The sequence below is a fragment of the Panthera leo genome, chromosome C2 (assembly GCF_018350215.1).
Source record: "Panthera leo isolate Ple1 chromosome C2, P.leo_Ple1_pat1.1, whole genome shotgun sequence".
NCBI lineage: Eukaryota > Metazoa > Chordata > Mammalia > Carnivora > Felidae > Panthera > Panthera leo.
Window position 1 is genome coordinate 121,836,034 of NC_056687.1, and position 25,426 is coordinate 121,861,459.

Genomic DNA, 25,426 nt, shown 5'->3' on the forward strand with positions numbered 1-25,426 from the left:
CGTGCTGTAACAACACTGTGGAGGGGTCACGCTGACAGTACTGAAATTCTGATATGGCGATTACACACCCCTCCCTTTCATGCTATCAATACAGGTAGACAGGAGTAATCAGGAGATTGACCCCAGCCCACCCCCTCCACACATACACTCATATGTCACTTCCTACATACTTAGTGCTCTGAGAAGTCACTACCACATGGTGGTTGAAATTTATCAACTGGGACAGCTGAGTCTCCCAAGTAAATGGACCGTGACATCTTTCCTTCTTGAATGGCCTTTGGCCTTGCCCTTCCTGGCTGACTCCATTAGACAGGGGTTTCCAGCAACAGATCATCCCCACCTGGCTCTAGCTTTTGAAACCTAGCATTTGTTCTCAACTTACTCCTTTGGCTGCACCCTTCTAAGCAGGCCCATTCAACTTGGTCTTATCTTTAGCTTCCTCCACCAGCCCAGCCAGCTTTCAGTTCAGTAGATACTTCCAGGACAAACCCAAGGCACAGCAAATTAACTCTGAGAGACTGAAGCATTTTTGCAACAATTCAACTTACTTTACTCCACTTCTCCTTAGACCATTCCTGATGTGAGAGCACTGGGCAGCGGTAGAGGTGAGGCAGCAGTGATAGGAGACTAGGCCAGGCACCAGTCTCCATGAGAGCCCTAGAGGCTGTGTCAAACTGGCCAGTAGCTGCCTTCCCACACAATGGACAATGTGTGCTCTTCAGGGTGTGGGTGTGGGCCTCAGAAATGTCAAGTCCAGGGGCAAAATACAATCAGAAACCAGGGTATCTAGCCAGATATTGACAACAGAACTACAGAACTATTTCAGGCAAAGACTCAGGCAAAGTCCATTTTTAGTATATGCGCTGCTGAAGCAAGCATGTGAAGTCCGTTTTTACTGGAGGTCTTTATGCTGCCTTTGGGGCATCATAAGGTACCCACCATATGGTTTCTGATATTTACCAGCAGGGGAATTCTGCACTAAGACCAACAATGGTGAAACAGCTACATAAAACATAAAATTAGCTCAGAGTTCCCTAAACAGGGATTACACCCTTACCACTCATTATTTCAGTACATGTTTTTAAACTTTCCCTGAAAAGAAAAAACTAGAATTATGTATCAAATCCTTAGGGTTGCACTAATCTCTCCAGCCTGAGCCTTTTAAATCTATTTTTAAATGTTTCTCTAATAACTTGGTTTGAAGATCTCATTTCAGTCAGGGATCCTACCCCTTACCCCGATCACACACCTAAGATTAAAACACTTGCCAAGATCTGGAGTAGATCAGGCAGGATAGCTTCCCAAAGTTCCCAGAAGCAGACAGAACCATGAGCTAAAGAAACCACGAGCTTTCCAATAGACTACTGGGGCTCAAAGTTGGGGGAACAGAATTCTGTTGGACAATTCCAACTAGCATGACTACACCAGAAGCAGGAAACAATGCCAGAATGATCCTAGACCAAGAGGACCCTGGAGGGGAAAATAAGGGAAAGAATGTCCTTCCTCATGTACTGGTCACTGGCAGCATGGTAGTGCTCATAGAAAGGCTCAGGGTTGGAAAGAACAGAGGCATCTTGAAAAATCTCACCCACTGCCCCTTGCCCATATGGCTAGATTTTACCTAAGAGAGTCAGTCAGGGAATACTAAATACCTGATAATTTTTTGCTTCTCCCACTAATTCATTCTGCTATCTTATCCTTGAGCATCTCTAAGCTCTTTATTATGCTGTGCCAGAGAGGAAAACCTCTTATCCAGAAACTCTCTAGACCATTGCTGGGAAGTGGCTGCCTCCCTGGGAACTACATTTCCCAGATCCCTTTGCAGTTAGCCATGGTCATGTGACTGAGTTTTAGTCAACCAAATGTGAATAGAAGTGTTGTACATCCCTTCTAGGCATGGTCTGTGAAAACCTCCCCTGTGCTCTTATTCACACTCTTCTTCTCTTTCACTGGGGAGTGGAGACAGTCCTGATGGCCTTGAAAATCACATGCTGCAGAAGGTGGAGACCCTTTCCATCTGTATCTCTGAATGCATGTGTGAAAGAGAGTTGCCCCACTATACTGTCACGTGAGCAAGAAATAAACTTCTGTTGTGTTTAAGCCATTATACATTTTTCAGTCTACTATAGCAATTAGCATATCCTAACACTTACATGTCCTTTTTGATGTAGTTGTTTTTGTGTGTGTGCGGAAGTTCCCATGCCTTCTCCCCTTTCCTTAAATTTTACTATAAACCAAGAGAACAGAATTAGTGAATTTAAATTTAAGCAGCCATTAGGGACAAATGACACTCACCAAATTAGTGGTCACAGCATTCAGATCTTACAGCCAGAAGAACAGTAATTTAGCAGAATCTCACATCGACAACCTGATGCATTAAATTAAAACAAAAAGTAAACGTAAGATGTACAAAATGAATATATTAGAATTACAAAACAAATATAGGGTTACTTTCCAAGAGTGTTGTCAGACTACAAAGGAATTTGCCACTGCTTTCCAGTGAATGACAAGCTTCTCCGTTGCCTTTAAAATAAGATTTATTTTTTTAATACACCCCCCTCTAATCATTATAAAACAGAATTTATAAAGAAAAATTCTACTCTGCTAAGTAAGCTATTCAAAGACTAAATGCTGACTCAGGGGATGACACTGGAGGCTAGGAGCACTGGGTATGATTTCTATGCCTATGTGCTCTGCAGTTCTTATGTACACATTTAAACTTCTCTCTCAGGAACTTAACTTTCTTGGTTAGGAACTTCCAGAGCTCGTAAAATTATAGGCTATGCAAAGACTTAAGTTTTTTAGGTGACATTAAAACAGATATCAGAGATACACTAGATCTGTCTTTGTGTTTAGTATCATTCCAGATGCAATAGCCCAAGCAGGAATTAAAATAAGCACTCTATAAACACGGTGATGAAACAATGGAGGTGCGCGCACCAAAACAATCAGAAGCAACCAGAAACACGCTCTGTGAAGGCGGCAGGTTGTGGATGTTTTCTTATGAGACCTGCCATCTTTTACCAGGTTAAGTGCAAAGCTACAAGTGGACGACATAGGGGACGTATTTGCCTAGAACAGGCTTTCTTTTTATGTCTGATTACTCGGTTTAAGATCCAGGAAGCAAAGAGTTCAGAACTCTGAACAAACATTCTGGCAGTCCAAAACAGAGCACCAGGGCTCCGGGAGGAGGAAGAGGAGACAAAACAAGAAGGTTGACCGGGGAAGGCACGACTTGAGCCATTTCCCCCAGGGTTTCAGCCTATGTGTATGTATGTATATGTATATATATATATATATATATATATATTTTTTTTTTTTTTTTTTTTTTTGAGAGGAAATGCATTCTTGTCTGGTCCTGTGAAAAGAGAGAGATCAGATAAAATCGCTTTGGTGCTATATTTGGAGGGTCTCCCAAATGTAGTCCCACCACCTCCCTCTGGGCTGGGGCCTGCCAACCCGCAGGTGTCAGGAAACAAGATGGCGCCACACAGTGTAGGGTGCTGAGTGAGAGGGGCAGGGGTGGGCCTTCACTTACTCGGAGATGCTGGCTCCTCTGAAACCCAAACGCTGCCAACTCCCTGGGCTCAGGAGTTAAAACCGCTTTCTTGCTCTGGGTTCTTCACTTCTTGTTGAGATCAGCTCCACATATTTTTCTGATGATGTCACCCATTCTGACTTCCTACATTTTGAAAGTTGATCTACAAGCAAAACCTTCCATAAGGCTAAAAAAAAAAAAAAAAAGAAAAAGAAGACGAAAAGAAAGGTGTGTTGTGAGGAGATGGAGAGGAGGAGGAGAGAGGCAGTTGCCTCCTTATTTTGAGATTTGCTGCAGCTGCGAGTGCCACTCCCCAGCCAGTTTCCTGGCTGCAGAGGGAGGCCAGTGGCCGGGCGTGGGTGACGTCAGGGCCAGGCCTGAGTCATCGCCAGCGGCCTGGCTGCCCTGCCACTCGGAAGGGGACAAAAGGAACCTTTGATGTCCAGAGGCCCTCCTCTCGGCACACTCGCCTGTACAGAGCAGCAAGCCAGGAGAACATTCCTGCTGTCTCTCCACCCCCAGCCGCCCTTCCTACTTCCGGAACAGTCCCAGGCAGATTCAAGAAGGCCTCCCCCAAGGGACGTCACCCTCCTGCATGACAGAGGCATGGCCACTCTCTGTCAAAGAGAGAAGCAGAAGAGGGCGTTTCTCTGGGGATTTCTTACCTCTCCCTCTGGCATTCCCCCTTTTCCTTGTGGTGCTGTGTTAACCAGAGAGTCGAGACGGTATTAAAAGACATATGAAGAGATGGAAGGTGCTCTTGTCACATTCCCTAGACAGTATCTGGTGGTCAGTGCCTTTATGCCATGGCCCTGGACCTCAGCTCCTTGTCTCTGAGTGCCAGTGTGAGCCTGCACCTCCTGGATTTAAGAGAGGACCATTCTTTAAAAGGGTTTTTATATCCCAGTGCTGGCATGGGACTCAGTAAATACATGGTGAATGAATGAATTTTGATACATTTAGATGATAATTCTTTTTAAAATTTTTGAGAGAGAGAGAGAGAGCACGTGCACATGTATGAGCGGGGAGGGGATAGGGAGGGGGCAGAGGGAGAGCAGGGGAGAGAATCCCAAGCAGCCTCCATGCTGTCAGCGTGGAGCCTGACTCGGGGCTTGATCTCATGAACCATGAGACCGTGACCTGAGCCAAAATCAAGAGTCGGATACTTAACTGAATGAGCCACCCAGGTGACCCTAGATGATAATTTTAGAATAAAATAGTAGAAAACATATACTGAATACTTGCACTGAATGTTCAAGCCTCTGTGCTAAGTGCTTTACAAAGATGATTTCATTTATTGTTATCATCATGACAAAGCTATGAGGTTAGGTACTATTATTCTTCCCTATTCTATTGATGGGAAAATGATGCTCAGAGAGATTAAGAGACTTCTCTAAAGTCTCACACTAGTTAATGGCAGAGCCTGGATCATCTGATCTCAAATCCTGTGTTCTGAATCACCATGCTGAGTGGCTGAAGTGAATGTGTGAACAATGACCAAGGGCAGCCTGTTCAGGTGAGCAAAGGGTAATGATGGGGCTTGAAACCATTCCACAAGGAAGTAGTGGAATTAGGGATGGTCTGTCTAGGGAAGTAGGCCTCATGTCCTCTCAATGGGTCAACACAAGGTCTGGGATAGCCAGAGTGGTCAGGAAGGCAGGTTCATTGTCAGGTCCCAGTGGGAGTAAGAAGCTAGGATGGGGAGACAAAGTCAGGGATGTCTGGCGGCGTGTGGTGGACGCAGGGTGTGGGAGAACCGTGCACTGGGTATCTCAGAGGGGCTGAGGCCCAGTATTGTCTTTGTTGCCTCCTGGACTCATGGGGATACGTGGGGGGTCAGTGCAGCTAAAGGCACTGCTTGTCTGGGACAGGCAAGGAGACTAGAGCGAAGAAAAACAAGATAGCTCTCAAAGACTCCAAGGCCTAGAGAAGGAGTTAGAACAAAGGCGTGTTTCAAGTACAAGGCGGGGCTGGAGGTGACAGGGACAGAGCTGGACCTGACAGGGGCAGTGACTGCCCTTAGCACTGCTCTACCAGGAATCAGCTGCCTTTCTGAGACAGAGTGCGAGTCCTATCAGTGGCTGTGTTCAAGCCAAGGTGAGGTGGGTTGGCCAGAGGAGAACATCTGCTTATGGGGGTATCTGGGCCCAGGATAAAGATGACCTTGGAGGTACCTTCTCCTTCTGGGCTTTATGATTGTGGTTTGTACTTTTCCATGGTTCTCCTAGAGTAAATGTCACATTCCAAGAGGAAGACAAATGCCAGGAATTTCCAGCCCCTTGCAGAATAGGGAGGGAGATGTCAGTGGCCTCCTCAATAATGCGACTCCATGGCTTTCCTCCCCACTGTGGTTATGAGACCCCTCTCCCTGGCTCAGGAGATCGATGCCTCTGGTAGCTGGGGACGTAGTGTTGCCACCTTGTTCCTGGGAGTTCTGCCAGTTGCCACTCTGAGGAATTACACTTGTGCTGTGGGTTCTGACTCCCCAAGCAGGTGGAATTAGCAAAGGTGAATTTTGGAAGAGAGGAAGCCACATGCTTTTAATTAAGGGAGCAGCAACAACTGATCAGGGTCATTGTCAACATCCACACAGAGCCTGACCTTGGGCTGAGGAGAGCACTTTAAGTTCCAGGCATTTTTGGCAGAAGGCTTGGGGTTTGTTTTTTTTTTTTTCCCTTGGTTCTCTGTAGAAAATGCCTTTTGGGCATCTCCCCACTCTGCTTCCCCAAAGGCTTGGTGGCCTTGCTTGCTTCACAAACACAGGTGTTTATTTCTCTAATAAGACAAAGAGAGGCTTATTATTTTTTCATTCTACCTTGTGGGGCCAGGATAATGTGAAGACAAAAGGAAAAAAAGGGGAAATGATGAGTAAGCTTCAGTGAGATACAAAGCCTGGCACTGTGTGTTCTGGGATTGATCCTAATAGGATAAAATCAGAATTGGGCAAAACATCTACTGGGGGACCCAGAGAAGTAAGTACAGTGACACCCCCTAACCTCTACCCCATCTAGAGAATCCTTTGTTACAACAAATGCAGTTATATACTGGTAATCAAAAAATACATCAATAAAACCTTTACAGGTTCAAGAAATTCCTCAAAGACTTTTCTGTACTTGCTGCCTCCAATTTTTTTCATCTCATGCACTTTTTAAAAACACAATTTATTAAGATATAATTTACATACCATAAGGTTAACCCACTTAAAGTGTACAAGTCAATGGATTTTAGTATATTTACAGAATTGTGTGACCTGTAATCTAATTTTAGAAGCTTTTTTATCACCCCAGAAAGAAACTACATGCCCATTAGTAGTCACTCTCACTCACGCCACCCCTCACCCCCCTGTCCTAGGGAAACATTAACCTTCTCTCTGTCTCTATAGATTTGCATCTTCCGGACATTTCATATAAATGGGATCATATAGTATGTGGCCTTTTGTGTCTGGCTTCTTTCACTTAGCATAATATTTTCACAATTCATCCATGTTGTAGAATATATCCGTACTTCATTCCCCTTTTTCAGTTTGTTTATTTATTTTAACTTTTTTTTTTAGTAAGCTCTAGACCTAGCATGGGGCTGGGAACCATGACCCCAAGATCAAGGGCTGCATGTTCCACCAACCGAGCCAGCCAGGCACCCTGTACTCCATTCCTTTTTAGGCCCAAATAATATCCCATTGTGTGGATGTGCCACATTTTGTTCATCCATACATCAGATGATGGACATTTGAGTTGTTTCCATTTTTGACTGTTGTGAATAATGTTGCCATGAATATTCCAGTACAAGCTTTTGTGTGGACGTATGTTTTCATGTCTCTTGGGTGGATACCAAGGAGTAGAAGTGCTGGGCTGGGTTGTAAGGTGACTTGATGTTTGACATTTTAGTACATGGGCTGCGAAGCGAGCATCCTGTTTAACATCTTGAGGAGCTGTCAGACTGTTTTCCAAAGTGCGCCATTTTACATTCCCACCAGCCATGTGTGAGAGTTTTGATTTCAGCGCATCCTCACAACACAATTCTTGTCTATCTTTTTGATTCTAGCCATCCCAGTGGTTTTGATGTGCTATCTCATTGTGCTTGTGATTTACATCCCCCTAATGACTAATGATGTTGAGCATCTTTTCATGGGCTTACTGGTCATTTGCATGTCTTCTCTGGAGAACTGTTTGTTCAAATCCTTTGTCCATTTTTAAATTGGATTATTTGTCTTTATACATTCTGGATACAAATCCCGTATCAGAAATATGCTTTATAAATATTATCGCCCTGTCTGTGGGTTGTCATTTCACTTTATTTATGATATTCTTCGAAGGAGAAAGGTTTTTAATATTGATGAATTCCCTTTATGAATCTTCTGTTATATCACTTGTGCTTTTTGGTGTCAAATCTGAGAAACCATTGTCCAATCCAAGGTCATAAAGATTTATACCCAAGTTTTCTTTTAATAGAGTAATAGTTTTATTTTATTTAAAAAAAATTTTTAATGTTTATTTATTTTTGAGAGAGAGAACCAGAGCATGAGCGGGAGAAGGGCAGAGAAAGAGGGAGACGCAGGCTCCAGGCTCCAAGCTATCAGCACAGAGCCTGACATGGGGCTCAAACTCACGAGCCTTGAGATCATGACCTGAGCTGAAGTCGGATGCCCAACTAACTGAGCCACTCAGGTGCCCCACTATTATTTTATTTTATTTTATTTTATTTTATTTTATTTTATTATTTATTTATTTATTTATTTTTAACGTTTATTTTATTTTTGAGACAGAGAGAGACAGAGCATGAACGGGGGAGGGTCAGAGAGAGAGGGAGACACAGAATGTGAAATAGGCTCCAGGCTCTGAGCAGTCAGCACAGAGCCCGACGCAGGGCTCGAACTCACGGACCGCGAGATCGTGACCTGAGCCGAAGTCGGACGCTTAACCGACTGAGCCACCCAGGCGCCCCAGTATTATTTTATTTTAAAAAATGTTTATTTACTTATTTTGAGGGGAAAAGGGGAGGGGCAGAGAGAGAATCCTAAGCAGGCTCTACGCTCAGCGTGGGGCTCAATCTCACAAATGTGAGATCATGACCTGAGCCAAAATCAATAACTGGACGTTTAACTGAGCCACCCAGGCACCCCTAATAGATTAATAGTTATAGTTCTCACATGTAGGTCTATGATCCACTTTATATAGTATAAGGTAGGGATCCAAAGTCATTCTTTTCCTGTGGATATCCAGAATCATTTGTTGAAAAATTATTTTCACAAGAACTCTAAACATCTAAAACTGTTCTAAAATACAAAGTTTATTTTATTTTACTTTATTTTATTTATTTATAAATTTTATTTATTTACTTATTTTTGAGAGACAGAGAGAGGGAAAGAGCATAAGTGGGGGAGGGACAGAGAGAGAGGGAGGCACAGAATCCAAAGCAGGCTCCAGGCTCCAAGCTGTCAGCACAGAGCCTGATGCAGGGCTCAAATTGATGAACTGTGAGATCATAACATGAGCTGAAGTTGAACACTTAACTGACTGAGCCACCTAGGTGCCCTCAAAGCTTATTTTAAAAACAGTCCATTCTTTCCCACATTTAATTGTCTCGGCCCCTTTGTAAAAAATCAACTGACTATAAATATTTGCTAATTCTGGACTCTTAATTCTATTCCATGGATCTGTCTGTTCTTATGCTGGCACCACACTGTTTTGATTACTATAGCTTCATAATAAGTATGAAATCAGAGAGGATGAGTCCAACTTTGTGCTTTTTCAAGACTGTTTTGGGGGCGCCTGGGTGGCTCAGTCGGTTAAGCGTCTGACTTTGGCTCAGGTCATGATTTCGCGGTCTGTGGGTTTGAGCCCCTCATCGGGTTCTGTGCTGGCAGCTCAGAGCCTGGAGCCTGCTTCAGATTCTGTGTCTCCCTCTTCCTCTTACCCTCCCCTGTTCATGCTCTCTCTCTGTCTCAAAAATAAATAAATGTTAAAAAAAAAAAATTAAGAAAAAAAAAAGACTGTTTTGGCCAGTCTGGATCCCTTGCATTTCTATTTGATTTCTAGAATTATCTTCTCAATTTCTACAAAAAATCCAGCTGGGTTTTTTTTTAATTGTTTTTTAAACGTTTATTTATTACTGAGAGACAGAGAGACACAGAGCGTGAGCAGGGGAGGGGTAGAGAGAGAGGGAGACACAAAATCGGAAGCAGGCCCCAGGCTCTGAGCTATCAGCACAGAGCCCGCTTGGGATCCTCTGTCCCCCTCTCTCTCTGCCCCTTCTCCGCTCATGCTCTCCCTCTCCCTCACTGTCTCTCTCACACAAAAATAAACATTTAAAAAATAATAAGAGTAATAACTGAATATAATAAACCACAGATTTATATTCTTACTACTTAACCTTAATATAGACAGAATACATTTATAAATAGTGTGCCTCTGTAAAACAAGTTTATTTTATAAGCCAGATTTATTTCAACGTCCATGAAAGCAGAACAAATATTTAAAATGACAACACAGGGGCGCCTGGGTGGCTCAGTCGGTTAAGTGTCCGACTTCGGCTCAGGTCATGATCTCATGGTCCGTGAGTTCGAGCCCCGCGTCAGGCTCTGTGCTGACAGCTCAGAGCCTGGAGCCTGTTTCAGATTCTATGTCTCCCTCTTCCTCTTACCCTCCCCTGTTCATGCTCTCTCTCTGTCTCAAAAATAAATAAATGTTAAAAAAAAAAATTATGAAAAAAAAAAAGACTGTTTTGGCCAGTCTGGATCCCTTGCATTTCTATTTGATTTCTAGGATTATCTTCTCAATTTCTACAAAAAATCCAGCTGGGTTTTTTTTTTTTTAATTGTTTTTTAAACGTTTATTTATTACTGAGAGACAGAGAGACACAGAGCGTGAGCAGGGGAGGGGTAGAGAGAGAGGGAGACACAAAATCGGAAGCAGGCCCCAGGCTCTGAGCTATCAGCACAGAGCCCAATGCGGGGCTCAAACTCACCAACCATGAGATCATGACCTGAGCCAAAGTCGGTCACTTAACCAACTGAGCCATCCAGGCGCCCCTATTCCAGCTGGGATTTTGACAGAGACTGTGTTCTACCTGTAGATCGGTTTAGGGAGTATTCCCATTTTAACAATATTAAGTCTTCTGATCCGTGAAACTGGGAAGCCTTTCCATATATTTAGATCTTTACTTTCTCTCAACAATGTTTTACCATTTTGGCGTACAAGTCTTATATTCCTTTCGTTAAATCCTATCCTATTTTATTCTTAATTGATATTATTTATATTGGAAATAATCTTTGTTCATGGACTTGTTAAGAGCTTTGGAGGTTGAAAGACCTAAGTTTCAGTACTGGCTCCACTATTTCTTAGTTATATGACTTTAAGGTTACTTAGCCTGTATCAGCCTCCTTTATTTTCTTAATCTGGAAAAAAAGGAAATAATAATACCACCTGCTGGGTTTGTTATGAAAATTAAATAAGATAATGCTTATGTGACCCTCTTGAGACCATAACCCACATGGGCCAGTCTCAGGGTGATGTTACAATCTAAGAAACCCAGTCCAGTCACCAAAAAATAATTTCAAATTAACTCATATTCAATACTTGCATTTCTCAAGCACCATATAGAGCCCCCTGCAAGCCTTCTTAACATCCTTTTCCCCGTCTTATCCAAACTCCTTATACCCAATAGCTTTGGCCTTGCCTTCTTTCTCCCAAGCTCCCTAGCAAGTTTTTCTCCCACCCTAACCAATGCTGCTCTAATTCTTCTATTTCTGTCCTGTTCTTCTGATAGGTAAGGGGAAGAAAGTGGACAGGCAAAGCCAGAATTCTTTTTAGCGTTCAGGACAAAAAGAAAACCAGGGAACTCTCAAACTTTGTTTGTATCACCATTCACATAAAGTGCTCAGTGCAACATCTGATAAGGGCTCAATAAATGTTGGGTTTTAATTTTTATTATGGTGTTGGTTATATTATACCTATCTATACTTCATGTTAATGGAGCGGGGTTTAGATCATGACCTCTGAGAATCCAGCTGGGAGGCTACTGCTCAGTGGCCCATCCTCATTCATTTAGATGAATTTGGGATTATTGTTTTCATTTCCTCTTCCTGAACCATTCCCCAAAGAATCAGCTCCTAGAAAATTGTAATAGAATTCATCCTTGAGGCTCCCTGAGTAATGTTTGGTGGTCGTATCTCCTGTTTCTTCCCCAGCCTAGGACCAGGACTCCATCCTCCACAAAAACTTCTAGGACAGTGTTTTTAAAACTGCAGGTCAGTATCCACTATTTATTGGGTCAGAACCAGCGTGAGCTTCAAGTGACAAAATAAAACAGAAGAATTCAAGTACATTACAAGACTTTTGTTTTGGTTTTATAATATGGGTGCGAGCTGGGTCTCTCTGTGAAACATATTTGTCACTGTGGTTCAGGATTTTTAAAGTCTGAGAAACAAGTGTTGGACTAGATCTTCCACTTTCATTAAGGTGTTCAAGCAACTCCTAAGAGCATAAAGTGGTCTGTCCATTTGGATGGGGATCAAAACCTTAAGTCCCAGGGATGAAGTTCCATCAGCAATGAAGGATTTGGGGGCGTTAAGGCCTTTTTCTATAATTTATAAGAGTTGGTGGAGGATTATTGCTGTTGCCTTTGCGGACCTCCTCCACCCATCCCCCATGCACCCCTCCCCCCCATGCTCACTCTTAGTCACCATCTCCTTTTGCCCTCATAATACCTGAAAATCCACACCCTGGACTTGTAAGGGGCTTTCTATTCCTCAATGCTCTTTCACATACACCACCTCATTTGATTTTCACAAGTATTCCATGGAATTGACAGGTCAGATCCAAACCCTTGCTTGACCATATAATTCCATGTGTGACCTTAATCTCTCAGTTTATCTCCTTAGCTGCTATATCTAACCAGAAAGGTTAAGAGACTTGGCCAATGTCTCACAGCCTGGAAGTGGCAGGACCAGGAAGAGAACTCAGTCTTTGACCTCCTCTCCTGGTTGTCCCATGGGCTCTCTTCATGGAGACACAAAACTTCTTTTTAGTAATATTATTCATCTGACTGCTTTATGAAGAATGTTTAAAGAAGCAAAGAACACTTCACTCTCTTCCACCATATCTAAAAACACCGACTTTTATGGCACAAACCACAAGGCAAACAGCTCTACATGCCTTGTGGGTAAAGGTTATAGCTCTCAACATCAAAGACTATTTATTAAAGGCTGGGCCCTCCGAATCAGAGACAACAAAGTCCACAAGTAGAGGAAAACAAGGTTCCCCAAGGTCTCTTCTGTCCTTTGTGTTGCAGAGTGTCCCCTCTAGTGGCTCTGGAGGAAAACAGCTTCTGGAAAACATTCATAGATTCCATATTGGTGAAATCAGACAGTGTTATATCTTTAAGGGAACTTGGTTCAAGGTGTCCCATCAGTAATGAGAAATTGAAAACTAGAGCAGTGGTTCTCACCCTGGGCTGATTCTGCCCCCAGGGAATGTCTGGCAACTTGTGTAGACATTTCTGGCTGTCATTTGACTGGGGATGGGTGGTGCTACTATCATGGGTAGGTAGAATCCAGGGATACTGCTAAACATCCTATACTACACGGGACAACCCCTCACAATGGAGGAAGTGGCCTCGATGCCCCCAAGTCCTTCACTACTGATGGAATTTCATCCCTGGGACTTAAGGTTTTTATCCTCATCCAAATAGAAAGACCACCTGCAGGTGTGTTACTATTATGCTCTTACGAGTTATTTCAACATCTTAATTATCTGGTCCCAAATGTCAATAGTGCTGAGGTGGATTAATGATATGTGATCTACCCAAGGATCTGAAGCTTCCCCTCCCCAAAGCTTTACTGAGATGTCACCGACATATAACTAAAGACTTGCAGCTTTATTCACAGCTTTTGATGGCTTGGGCTATGTGCTCTCTTTCTTTTGATTTCTTTTGGAATGGTTTTCTTAGAATTGTGAAAAATTCAAAAGTAATATATGCTCATAATTAAAAGCAATATAATAAAAGACTTATAAGACTTTCTATTACTCCTTCCCATAATCAATGTCAACAGCCTTGGTGGTTTATTAGGTGGAGTTGTATTAATATCCAGGTTTAGATCATTTTTAACTTATAAAAATGGTCATTTCCTATGGTTATACTTGAGATATTCATCCACTTCTCCATGTGCACACCAAGACAAGCAACAATCCACACACAGGGGTTTCTTTTGACTTTGCCTGTTATATAAACGTTGAATTAACACACATTACTTTACAACTTGCTTTTTTTATCTAATAAATTGTGAATACCCCTTCAGGTCGAAAATAAGAATCTCCTATATGTTTATAGAAGTTCGAAATGATCAGTACTGTGGACTCCAAGGAGCTAATATAGCCTATGAGGGACATTAAATAACCCTGAATCATGCAGTGTGTGTCTTTAGTATCTCTGACACTTGATATTTCACTTTTTTTGTAGATCGCTGGGCTCAGGATTAGAATCTTTGATAGGCCATGCTATCTAACTAGGAATGAGTAACATCCTTTTGTTGTCTTTGATTTAATATTACAGATATTTTCAAGGCATAGTAAGTAATCCTGGCTTTCTGTTGACTGTGGTACTATAAAACTTCATTTTATAACAAATATACGTGTACTGATTGATTTTATGTCAACTTGACTGGATCATGGGGTGCCTGGTTATTTGGCTAAACATTATTTCTGGGTGTGTCGGTAAGAATGTTTCTGGGTGGGATTAGCATTTGAATCTATAGATTGAGTAAAGCAGATGGCCCTCTGCCACGTGGGTGAGCATCATACAATCTGTTGAGGGCTTAGAACAAAACGGCAGAGGCAGGGAGAATTTGGTCTCACTCCACCTGATGACCTGGGTCACTGGTATTCTCCTGCCCTGAGACTGAGACTTACACCATGGTCTCTCCTGCTTCTCAGAACTATACCACAGGCTTTCCTGGGTCTACAGCTTGCAGATGATAGAGCATGTGACTGCGTAGCCTCCATAATCATGTAAGCCAATTCCTCATAATAAATATTCTGTGTATATGTATCCTATTATGTATATATGCACATATATGTATACTATTAATGCATATATAATGTAAATATGAATCCTATTAATTCTGTTTCTCTGTAGAATCCTGGAGCCAAGTCAAATAAAAATATTTTAATGGCGTAAGACTGATTTAAGTTTGGGGAAGAGTGCTCAAACTCATTCGTGGTATGGCCAACCATGTTGCTCAGTCATTCCCTTCTGATGGACAAAGGGTTTTTTCCCCAGATATTTGTTTGTTTTGTCAAAAGAGATATTGCAATAAATATCCTTATCCTTTCATAATTTTAGTTCTATGAAATAAATTGTCCAAAGTGAAATTATTGTTTCAGTTTTTTGTGTATTTAAAGTAGTAATAGATATTTTCAGATCATTTTCAAAAAAGCTGAAGCAAGTCATACTTCAACCATTAATATCTGAGACTAAACATTCTCCCACATCTTTGCCATCACTGAATAGTAATCACTTTTTTTTTTTTTTTTACATTTTACTATTCTGATGGGTAAAAATTGGTATTTCACTTTTGCCTTTTATTTTTTGGAAGAGCAGTAGAGTATATTATATGTCATGTCATTTATTTTTTTGTTTAAGTCTTATTTAAATTCGAGTTAGTTAACATACAGTGTAGTATTAGATTCAGGTGTACAATTTAGTGATTCAACACTTACATATATCACTCAGTGCTCATCACATCACTTTTACTTTAATTTGCATTTCCCTGACTCTAAGAATAGGGGTTAAGAGCATAAATGAGTGAATTTTATGGTGTGTGTATTATATCCCAATAAAACCATCATTGAAAAGCTAACTATAAGTTGTAACGTATTTTATTTTACTATGTTTTTTAAGTTTATTTGTTTATTTTGAGAGAGAGAGAGAGACCAAGTGGGAGAGAGACAGACAGAGACGGAAAGAGAGAGAGAGAGTCCCAAGCAGGCTCTACATCACCAGTGCAGAGTCCAACATGGGGCTCCAACTCACAAACCATGAGATCATGACCTGAGCCAAAATCAAGAATTGGACACTTAACCGTCTGAGCCACCCAGGTGTCCCAATATTAATATATTTTAAATAATCAGCAAAATAATTTTTAAAATGCACAGTAATCCATGCACTGTACATCTTCATAATCTTTGTTTCTACCCATCTTACAAAGACTAAGGCAACCTCCCTGAATGTCTCTACAAAAGAATTTCTAGGGGTTACTGCTGAAGTTAATCCTAGACCATGGCTCCTCCAGGTGAAAATAAAACTCATTTCTAGAAAGAAAAAAACAAGTTCTCCACTGGGGAGGGAGGAAAGACCTCAGAAATAAATCAACCAATCACATTAAGTAGAAAAAGGACGTGAGAAAGATGGATAAATTATAAACCAAACTATGGCCTTGGCCAAAACATGTTAACATCTCTGAGCCCAGCTGCTGCTTCTGTTAATGGGAACAAAAACCCTGCATGCAGATTTCACACCAGGTTGCCACATGGCTGTTGTGAAGGTCAGAGGATTGTCTGCCAATAATGGTAACCTCCTGCCCCAGTTTGCTAAGCTTCCCAGGATGTGGGACTTCCAGTTTTAAAACTAAAGTAGTCCCTAAAAACCTACATGAGTTGGGTATTTTACTACCAATTGAGGTTTAAAAAAAAAATTTTTTTTTTTAATGTTTATTTGGTTTTGAGAGAGAGAGAGAGGCACAGAGCACAAGCAGGGGAGGGGCAGAGAGAGAGGGAGACAACACAATCCAAAGCAGGCTCCAGGCTCCGACCTGTCAGCACCCAGCCAACGTGGGGCTTGAACCCGTGATCCATTGAGATCATACTCTGAGCCAAAGTCAGACGCTTAACTGACTAAGCCACCCAGGCACCCCTCTACAAATTGAGTTTTTAAGGTCCAAAGTAGAATTTGGAGCACAGAAAGAAATACATATGTTAACATGTGTCTGAATCAATATTCAATTAAGTTTAAGTTAAAAAAATGTAAGCTTAGGGGCGCCTGGATAGTTCAGTCACTTAAGTGTCCAATTCTTGATTTTAGTTCAGGTAATGATCTCCTGGTTGTGATATTAAGCCCTGTGTCCAGCTCTGTGCTAGGTGTGGGGCCTGCTTAAGATTCTCTCTCCCTTTGCCCTTCCCCTGCTTGCGCCCCCTCACACACATCCTCTCTCTTACTCTTTCAAGAAAAAAACCCCCAACTCTTTCAAAAAAAAAAAACTTAAAATCACCTGTAAACATAGTTGTTTTATTTATAAACATAGATGTTCAAAAGTATAAAAATAAGAATAATTATTTTCTCTTATCTTTGAACTCATGTTCCATTAACTTATAAATTTAAAATATTATATTCCCCTAACAAGTAACTATTTATATAAATTGACCTAACTAAATATTCATAAACATTTAAAACAACATTTACAAATTTCATGTCAAATCCTCTCAGGAATTTCAGTTACCAAAAGAAAAAAAACAGTTACAAATTTAATGAACAAAATCTTGCTAAATCCAAACAATCAACAAAACTAAAAGGCAAAGTGTTAGTAACAAAATATATAAAGAACAACTCAACACCCCAGAAACACTCAAATTAATTTAAAAAATTTTTTTAAAGATTTTATTTTTAAGTAACCTCTACACCCAATGTGGGGCTCAAATTCAAAACCCCAAGACCAAGAGCTGCATGCTCTACCAACTGAACCAGACAGGCATCCCAACAAATAATGCAGTCTAAAAATGGGCAGAAGACATGAACAGACATTTTTCCAAAGAAGCTTTCCAGATGGTCTACAGATACATAAAAAGATATTCATCATCACTTACCATCAGGGAAATACAAATCAAAACTGCAATGAGATATCACCTCTTACCTGTCAGAATGGCTAAAAGCAACAACACAAGAAACAACAGGCGTTTGGCAAGGATGTGGAGAAAAAGGAATCCTTGTGCACTGTTGTGGGGAATGCAAACTGGTACAGCCACTCTGGACAACAGTATGGAGGTTCCTTAAAAAGTCAAAGATAGAACTACGCTATCTATCATCCAGCAATTGCCCTTCTGGGTATTTACCGAAAGAATACAAAAACACTGGTTCAACGGGATACACGCACCCCTGTGTTTACAACAGCATTATTTACAATAGCCAAGGTATGGAAGCAGCCCAAGTGTCCATCGACTGAGGAATGGATAAAGAAGATGTGGAATATATATACAATGGAATATTATTCATCCACAAAAAAGAATGAAATCTTGCCATTTGCAATGACATGGATGGAACTAGAGTGTATTATGCTAAATGAAATAGGTCAATCAGAGAAAGACAAATACCATATGATTCCACTCATATGTGGAATTTAAGAGACAAAACAAATGAACAAAGGGGAAAAAAGAGAAAGGGACAAATCAAGAAACTTAACTCTTAATCAAGACTCTTAACTATAAAGGACAAACTGATGGTTACCAGAGGGGAGGTGGGTGTGGGGATGGGTGAAATAGGTGATGAGGACTAAGGGGTGCACTTGTCATGGGTGATAAGAACCAAGTGATGTATGAAGTGTTGAATCACTACATTGTATACCTGAAACTAATATAACATTGTATGTTAACTAACTAGAATTAAAATAAAAACTTAAAAATTAGAAAAAAACCATGCATACACACAAAGATACTATGTCCCTACTATTTAAGCCATTTATAGTTTAGTGTTTTCTTACTTGCAGCCAAAAAGCTTGCTTATTGAGCATGCATAAGACCCCATAACAGGTACGCACAATTATGGACTCCTAATGGCACTCCCCGGCCTCACAGCCCCCTTCTACCATTCTGCATCAAGAACATTCTTTCTAAAGAGCCACTTTGATTAGAGAATTCTACTGCTCTAGCCATTAGTGGTAATATTATGCCAAACACAAGAAGCTAGTCACAAAAGACCACATATTATATGATTCTATTTAAACGAAATGTCTAGAGCTGGGAAATCTATAAGGATAAAAAATAGATTAGTGGTTTCTTAGGCTTGGGATGAGGATGGAGGGTTAGGGGGTAACAGATAAAGGGTACATGTTCCTTTTTTAAAAAAAAATTAATGTTTATTTATTCTTGAGAGAGAGAGAGAGAGCACGCACATACATCAGTGGGGGAAGGGCAGACAGAGAGGGAGACACAATCCAAAGCAGACTCCAGGCCCTGAGCTGTCAGCACAGAGACTGTTGTGGGGCTCAAACTCACAAACCGCAAGATCATGACCTGAGCTGAAGTCGGACGCTTAACCGATTGAGCCACCCAAGCATCCCAAGGGTACACATCTCTTTTTGAGGTGATGAATGTGTTCTAAAATTGACTGTGGTAATGGTAGCACATATTTGTGAATGTACCCAAAACCACTGAATTGTACACTTTAAATAGGTGAGTTGTATGTTTGTGATCTCAGTAAAGCTGTTAAAAAAATAAAGCCTTCAGTGGTGATCCATTATCTAGAAAATAAAGCACAAATTTGTTACCTTGGCATTCAAGGTTTTCTATCCTCCAGCCTCAAACTATCATCTAATTTAATCCCTGGCTACCTCTCTATATAGCAGACAATTGGATAGCTCATGAGTGCAGAAACACAACCTGTGGTTCTCTGCTTCTCTACCCTTGCTCCTATGTTACCTTGGCCTAGAATGACCTCTTCGACCATCTTGGTCTCTCAAAATCTAACTTGCCTAATTCAAGGCCCAAGTCGAATGTTCTCCTTAATATTTCCAGGCAGAAACGTTGCTTGCACCTCTGAATTCATAGAATTCAATGTATCTTCTGTGGTGTTTGCCTTGTCCTCTTTTACTTGGACAAGGCAAGTGTTTACACAATCCCATTGACTATACTAGCCCCAGTTTCCAAATCAAAAGTTGGATGGTAATCATGTGTCTATATGAAAGAATATTGCGAATATGAACCACTTTAGAAATTTTGGATTATATGGTTGTCATAACAGCTTTCCCACTAGAGCAAATGGTCTTTGTTGGATACAGACTGGTGTTATGTGTCCTTTAGTCTTTTGTAGAGTTTTTGCCACTGTCTCTTAGACAGATGAAAGAACTTAGCCTCCCCTTTTCTCTAGGATGCATGGAAATGCAGTTAGGTGGTTTTAATGAATGGTCTTACCCCTGCATTGTATGCCAAATAAATAAAAGCTACACTGATGATACAAACATTTTTAAAGGCAATGAAAGTACCATAAGAAAATAAAAGAGAAGATTTTTATAATCTGGTGATAGAGGAGACAGTCCCAAATAAATCACAAAATCCAAGATTCCATCAAGAAAATCAACAATGAATTTCTCTACCTAAAAACCCAAGCCTTCTATATGGCAAAAGATACCATAAACGATGTTAAAGGACAGATAACAAAGATTTTAAGAACATATATATTTTTAAGCTTATTTATTTATTTTAAGAGAGAAGGAGAGAATGCATGTGCATGTGTATGCAAGTAGGCAAGAGGCAAAGAGAGAGAGAGTGGGAGAGAGAGAGAGAATCCCAAGCAGGTTCTACACTGTTAGCCCAGTCTGTGAGATCATGACCTGAGCTGAAATCAAGAGTCGGACATTTAACTGACTGAGCCATCCAGGCACCCCAAGAAAAGATTTTTAAGAGATATAATAGTTAAAGGATGAGTATCGGCACTAACCGAACAAACAACACACTAGAAAAAGGCCAAAGAATATGAACAAGTAGTATGTAGAGAAAAAGTAGAAATGACAGCATATAAAAGATGTTCAACATCACTAGCATCAGGGAAATGGAGAACAATACAGTGAAGATCATTTGCCTCTCAGATGGGCCAACATGGAAAAGACTGAGACTATCCATAATTGTCAAGTGTATGGGGAAAAGACCAAACATAAATAGTAGTGTTGCACATACACACAATTTTGAAAGAGCAATTCAGTAGGATCTAATTATTTTCTGCCACGAACAGTTATTACATTCATAATTCCCAAGTGAATTTGTAAAAAGCCATTCTTTCTTGAAAAAAATTTCTTGATATTTATTTATTTTTGAGAGAGAGCCAGAGCACAAGCGGGGTAGGGGCAGAGAAAGGGAGACACAGAATCTGAAGCAGGCTCCAGGCTCTGAGTGCACCACAGGGCTTGAACTCATGAACCCATGAACCATGAGATCATGACTTGAGCCGAAGTCGGATGCTTATCCAACTGAGATACCCAGACGCCCCTGTAAAAAGCCATTCTTGCGTAATGAGGGGGAGTCTCAAAATCTTTCTTTTCCATTCCCCCCATTCTAAGAGGCTTACAGGAGAACACTTTTAAAGATAATTTTTGGGTTGCCTTCAATACTAAATAAGGAAGTCTGGTAGTGCTAATCATCTTGAAACTCCAACTCTTTAAGTGAGCATTTATTTTTAAAATTCTCCACATTTGCCTGGACTGATAATAGATATTAGCCCTGTTACCTGGTTACTTCTTAACATGGTGCAAGACCACTGCCTATATGGGTGGAGGCGGCGGTGGGGGAGGGCGGGGAGGGAAGGAGGGGTTACTTTGTCCTGATCTCCCTTCCCTGGCTTCTCCTGATCAGCGTTCAGTTCAGGTGTGTACATGCTTTTTGTTTCCCTGCTGTTCGCTTGAGCTTTACTATAAGGTTGGGTCTTGGCATAAAGTTTTATCCATCATTACAGTCATCTAAATACCCAGACTTTTCCTAGGCTTGGCATATTCCCTTATCCCACTGTCCCTCCTAAGTGGGGCCATAAGAGCCCTATGATACCTCTGTACGAGTTAGGAAAATGTGTCCCCTAGGGTGCAGCCCCCACGCCAGGCTGCACCGCTCTGTGAGTGGAGCGCAGGTGGTCTTCAGTCCTGCTAGCCCCATCGGCCCCTGCACTGGCCGCCCTGCTCCTCACACCAGTCCTAGTCTAACTGCCGCACAGGAAGTCTTTGCAAATTGCCGTTTCCTCATTTCAAATGGTCACAGGACACAGTGGCACCTGCTGCAGTTAATGCTGCAGGCACGTGGCTCAGGTTTCTTTCCCTGGCTTGTCCTCCTAAGCTGCCCTTTGAGATTTCATCAAGTGTCCAAATCTCCTTTGTTAATGCTTTTAGCCAGCCCACCCCCACCTCCACCACACAAATCCTACAGGCTCAAGTGTTCACCCAGGAAACAGAGTGACGGAGAAGTTAACTGGTGTCTTATCCTTTTTACTGCTGTGGCCTTATCAGCAAAAAAGAACGATAAGGTAATTTTCTTCTTGGCCTTGAGTTTTAAGTTCTGGGCTTCCTGTCCTCAGGGGAAAAGAAACAGCCCTTTGTGCTTCACAGTCTAAAACAGAGAAGTTTCTAGGCTCCAGGATAAAGACTTTTCATTCAGATCTTTGTTTACAAGCCAGACTTAGGAATTACTCAGGATTAAAGGAGGAAAGTGTGGCCCAGCTCCACTGGTGGTTCCCCAAGAGGGGGAAGTGTGTGTGTGTGTGTGTGTGTGTGTGTGTGTGTGTGCACGTGCATGCATATGTGTGTGTGTGTTCACGTGTAGAGGTAGTAAGTGCAGGTTTCCAGGGTGGCAGGGGTCTCTGACCCAACACCCCTGTAGGAACTCAGGTGGGAGCCTACTTGAAAGCCTACGGAGGTTGGACACTAAACACTCCTGCTTTGAGAGCCTGGGTGTGGGCCTCCGTGGATAACCTGTAGTCACTGGAGAGAGACACAGCACCAAGAAGTTTCTCCATGGTCCTCTCAGCATCATCCCTGACTAGCACGTGGGGTAGCAGAAGGAACAGCGGAAACCAAAGCCCCCACCATGGTCTACCTACCAGGACATCTCCACCTCCCTGGGCCTAGAAAAGCCTTGGGGACAGAAACAGGGAGACTCAGTGATTATGATATTGGGCTCTTCCCCAGCTGGAGAGAGTGAAGACCTTGAAGCCAAGTTTAATTTGATTTTAGAGAAATACAGAAACGTGGCATTCCTTGCAGCTGAATATTATGCAGCTATTTCTTCTATGTATAATCTATGGAAATCCCCCCCCGGGAAGACAACGGCTCCTGCATTTTGAACAGAGCTTCCTCAACTCCTTCCTTTCACCATAATTTTCACCTCTTAGAAATTCTCTCTTGTCTAAACACTATGTACAGCTTAGCTCATAATATGCATATATTAATTTAGTGGAAACAGGAGTTCTTACGATCTTCCCAAGTGCTCTACTCCCCATTAAAAAAAAAAAAAAAAAGACAGAAACAGGATCTTTAAGAAGAATCATGAAAATGAGGCCTGGAATTGGGACCCACCAGCCTAGATCTGGATCTTGATTACTCTAGAAATTCTCTTGTGTCCCCAGCGGAATCAATTGGGGAACCACTGGGTGAACAGCAAGTAGACAAATGGATTTACTTCCTCTGACTCAGAGTTACAAAATAACACCTAGTGTGCAAAAAGGCAATGTGTTTGGCACTCTGGAAATACAGGGAAGTAAAAGACATGGGCCCTTCCAGGAGGAAGGCACCAGCTCACTGGGGAGATAAGACTACAGGCCATGAAGTAAAGGATGAGCTGGGTAGAGAGGGCATGGGGAGCTCAGAGAGACAGGAGGACTGGATGAATCAAGAAAGTCTCCCTGGAGAAGGGACACTAGGAGGAAACCTTGCCATCCAATTTCCTGATTTTAGCTGGCTGGAGAAGAAAGGTGGAAGGGAAGGAAAAGAAGGTTCCAGAGCCTTGACAAAGGGACAGAGGTAGGAATAGTCAATGCCTGATTGTGAGGTCAATGATGCATGCTGGGGGTATTGGGGTACACATGGAGTTACATCCGGCAAGTGGGGCCAGTTTGTGGATGGTTTTCAGTGCTGGGAAGAGGAGTTCAGGCATGAGGCAGTTGGGTTTCCAGTACAGAAATTACATTATGAGAGCAGGGCTTAAGGAGGATTAGTAGACAGCTCTCATGGGAGATACCAAGAATTAGAGATTCTTTGGGTTAGTAATGATTTCTTTGTAATAATGCTTACGGTATTAAAACAAAAAGTTGACTTTGAGATGCAAGTATTGGGTGTTGTGCATAACGCTTCTGAAGGGTTTACACCTTGATACTACTTAATCCACACTATTAGTGAGAGAGTGAAGGGATTATTGACTTATGAAATCAACAATCGGGAGGGTCTGGGTTGAAGAAGTTTGGGAACTAGCATGAGACTAGAGGCCCAAGTGCTGACTTCATAAGGTGGTTATGAGAAACTGCAGAAGTTGGCTGAGGACCACGTTCTGCAAGAGCACACTTGCAAGAGGAATGACGGGAGGGTCCCTGGAGACAGATGCTGGAGCCCAGGAGAGCTGGCAAGAAACTGTCCCAGATGATGGTGAGTAACATGACACCTGGGAGCAACCTCACTGCACTCACCGTCTGACCTTGCCATGTTCACGCACTCATTCACTTATTCACTCAAACTCTCTCATTCATTCAAGTATTTGTATCTGCTAAGGCGCTATGGAAGGTGCAGACTTCAACAATGCATGAGATGATCTCTATACTTCAGCGGGAGAGAAAAACATGCACAGGAATAATGGCAGTTCAGAGCTGTTGTTCTCTCCTTCCCCCCCCCCCCCCCCCCCCCCCCCCCCCCCCCCCGCCGAACACCCCTTCTCTCTGGGAAACTAAAATATCTGTTGTATTGGTAGCTGATTGGCTCTCAATTTTCCTTGATGAGTTCCAATGTCAACTTTTGTTTTCTGTTTAATAACAACGGTGAAGACATTTAACAAGAAGTTTCTATAATTCCTTAACTTTCCCTTCTTCCTAAGGGGTGTGAATTGAAGGAAATTTCTTTGGTTTATCTGAGCTGATGTAAGGGATTCAAATGGAACAGGCTGGAGAAGGGGGATCACCCTTAGGGGAAAGGGGTTAGGCTTTCTGAAAGAGGGAAGATTTGGGTTGGGTTGAGGTGTGAGAGATTGCTTTAGAGGGAATGAGAGGGGGAAGGAGGCAGGAAGAACAGAGACAGAGAGATTGGTGGGGGTAGGAAGAGAGAGAGGGTTTGAGCAGCACTTATGTGCAGAGGGATTTGGGAGAAAGAGACTATTGCCTATTTGGAGGAAATTTTCTGTGTGTTATGCAATGAAACTCCTTGACCGTGGCCTGAACTAGGATACTTCTGAAGGCTTTTGGGTGAGGGTGCAGGTGTTAGTAGTGCAAACTGGTGCTAAGACTGAAGGCAGCTTAGTTTTATTTGGGGGTGTTCCTGCTACCTTCGATTTTGCAGTCAGGCTTCCTCAGGCTTCTTTGTCTGTGCATATTTGATATCTGAGCTCAATGGCCTGTGAGCCTGTAATGATTATAGATAGGACTTTTATGGCTGTGGCATGGCCTTAAGTTCTTCTCTACTCCCTCCACCCACATACACTGTCGATTCCACGGTTTTCTTGGCTGCTCCTTTGGCCCAGTCTAGCTAGCCCTCCCTTGATGGAATGCTTCTTCCATTCTTGTCTCCTTCCGCATCTCCCTTTAAACTTGAAGCTCTTCCACTGGCTGTCTCCTCTTCTATAATCTTTACTTTAAACATACTCTGAATTCTAGGATTCTACGAAATTTAGATTCTGAGAATTCAAATTATCACCTGGTTCATTCACAGTCTGTACTCACCTCAAGGACAGAAATACATATATGTGTATCCCTGAAGGGAGGCAAGGTGCTGGGATTATACTTCCTCAAGATAACCACACAGCTCCGTCCCTCATTTCATTTAGGTCTTGCATAGAAGAGCAACATTCCTGCCCGCTCCCTAGCTCCTTTCCATGCTTTATTTTTATTTATCACCTGATATATTATATATTTATTTATTAAATTGCTGAATATCTGTCTTCTCTGCTCTCCTAG

At 41.9% G+C, this 25,426-nt stretch overlaps 1 protein-coding gene across 8 annotated transcripts in view; it reads right to left on the bottom strand.

The window, feature by feature from the left end:
* The window catches only part of ZBTB38 (zinc finger and BTB domain containing 38), a 143,804-nt gene that overhangs the window by 77,995 nt on the left and 40,383 nt on the right, over positions 1 to 25,426 (bottom strand). For 7 of the 8 annotated variants that reach the window (XM_042903783.1, XM_042903781.1, XM_042903780.1 and 4 more), the window contains exons 3-4: positions 3,539 to 3,725; positions 2,296 to 2,368 (exon numbers count right to left, since the gene is read on the bottom strand). The gene's annotated coding sequence lies outside the window, so the exon portion shown is untranslated. Of the gene's footprint in view, positions 1 to 2,295; positions 2,369 to 3,538; positions 3,726 to 4,203; positions 4,327 to 25,426 lie in introns of those variants that run through there. The other variant, XM_042903779.1, reaches the window with a different exon arrangement.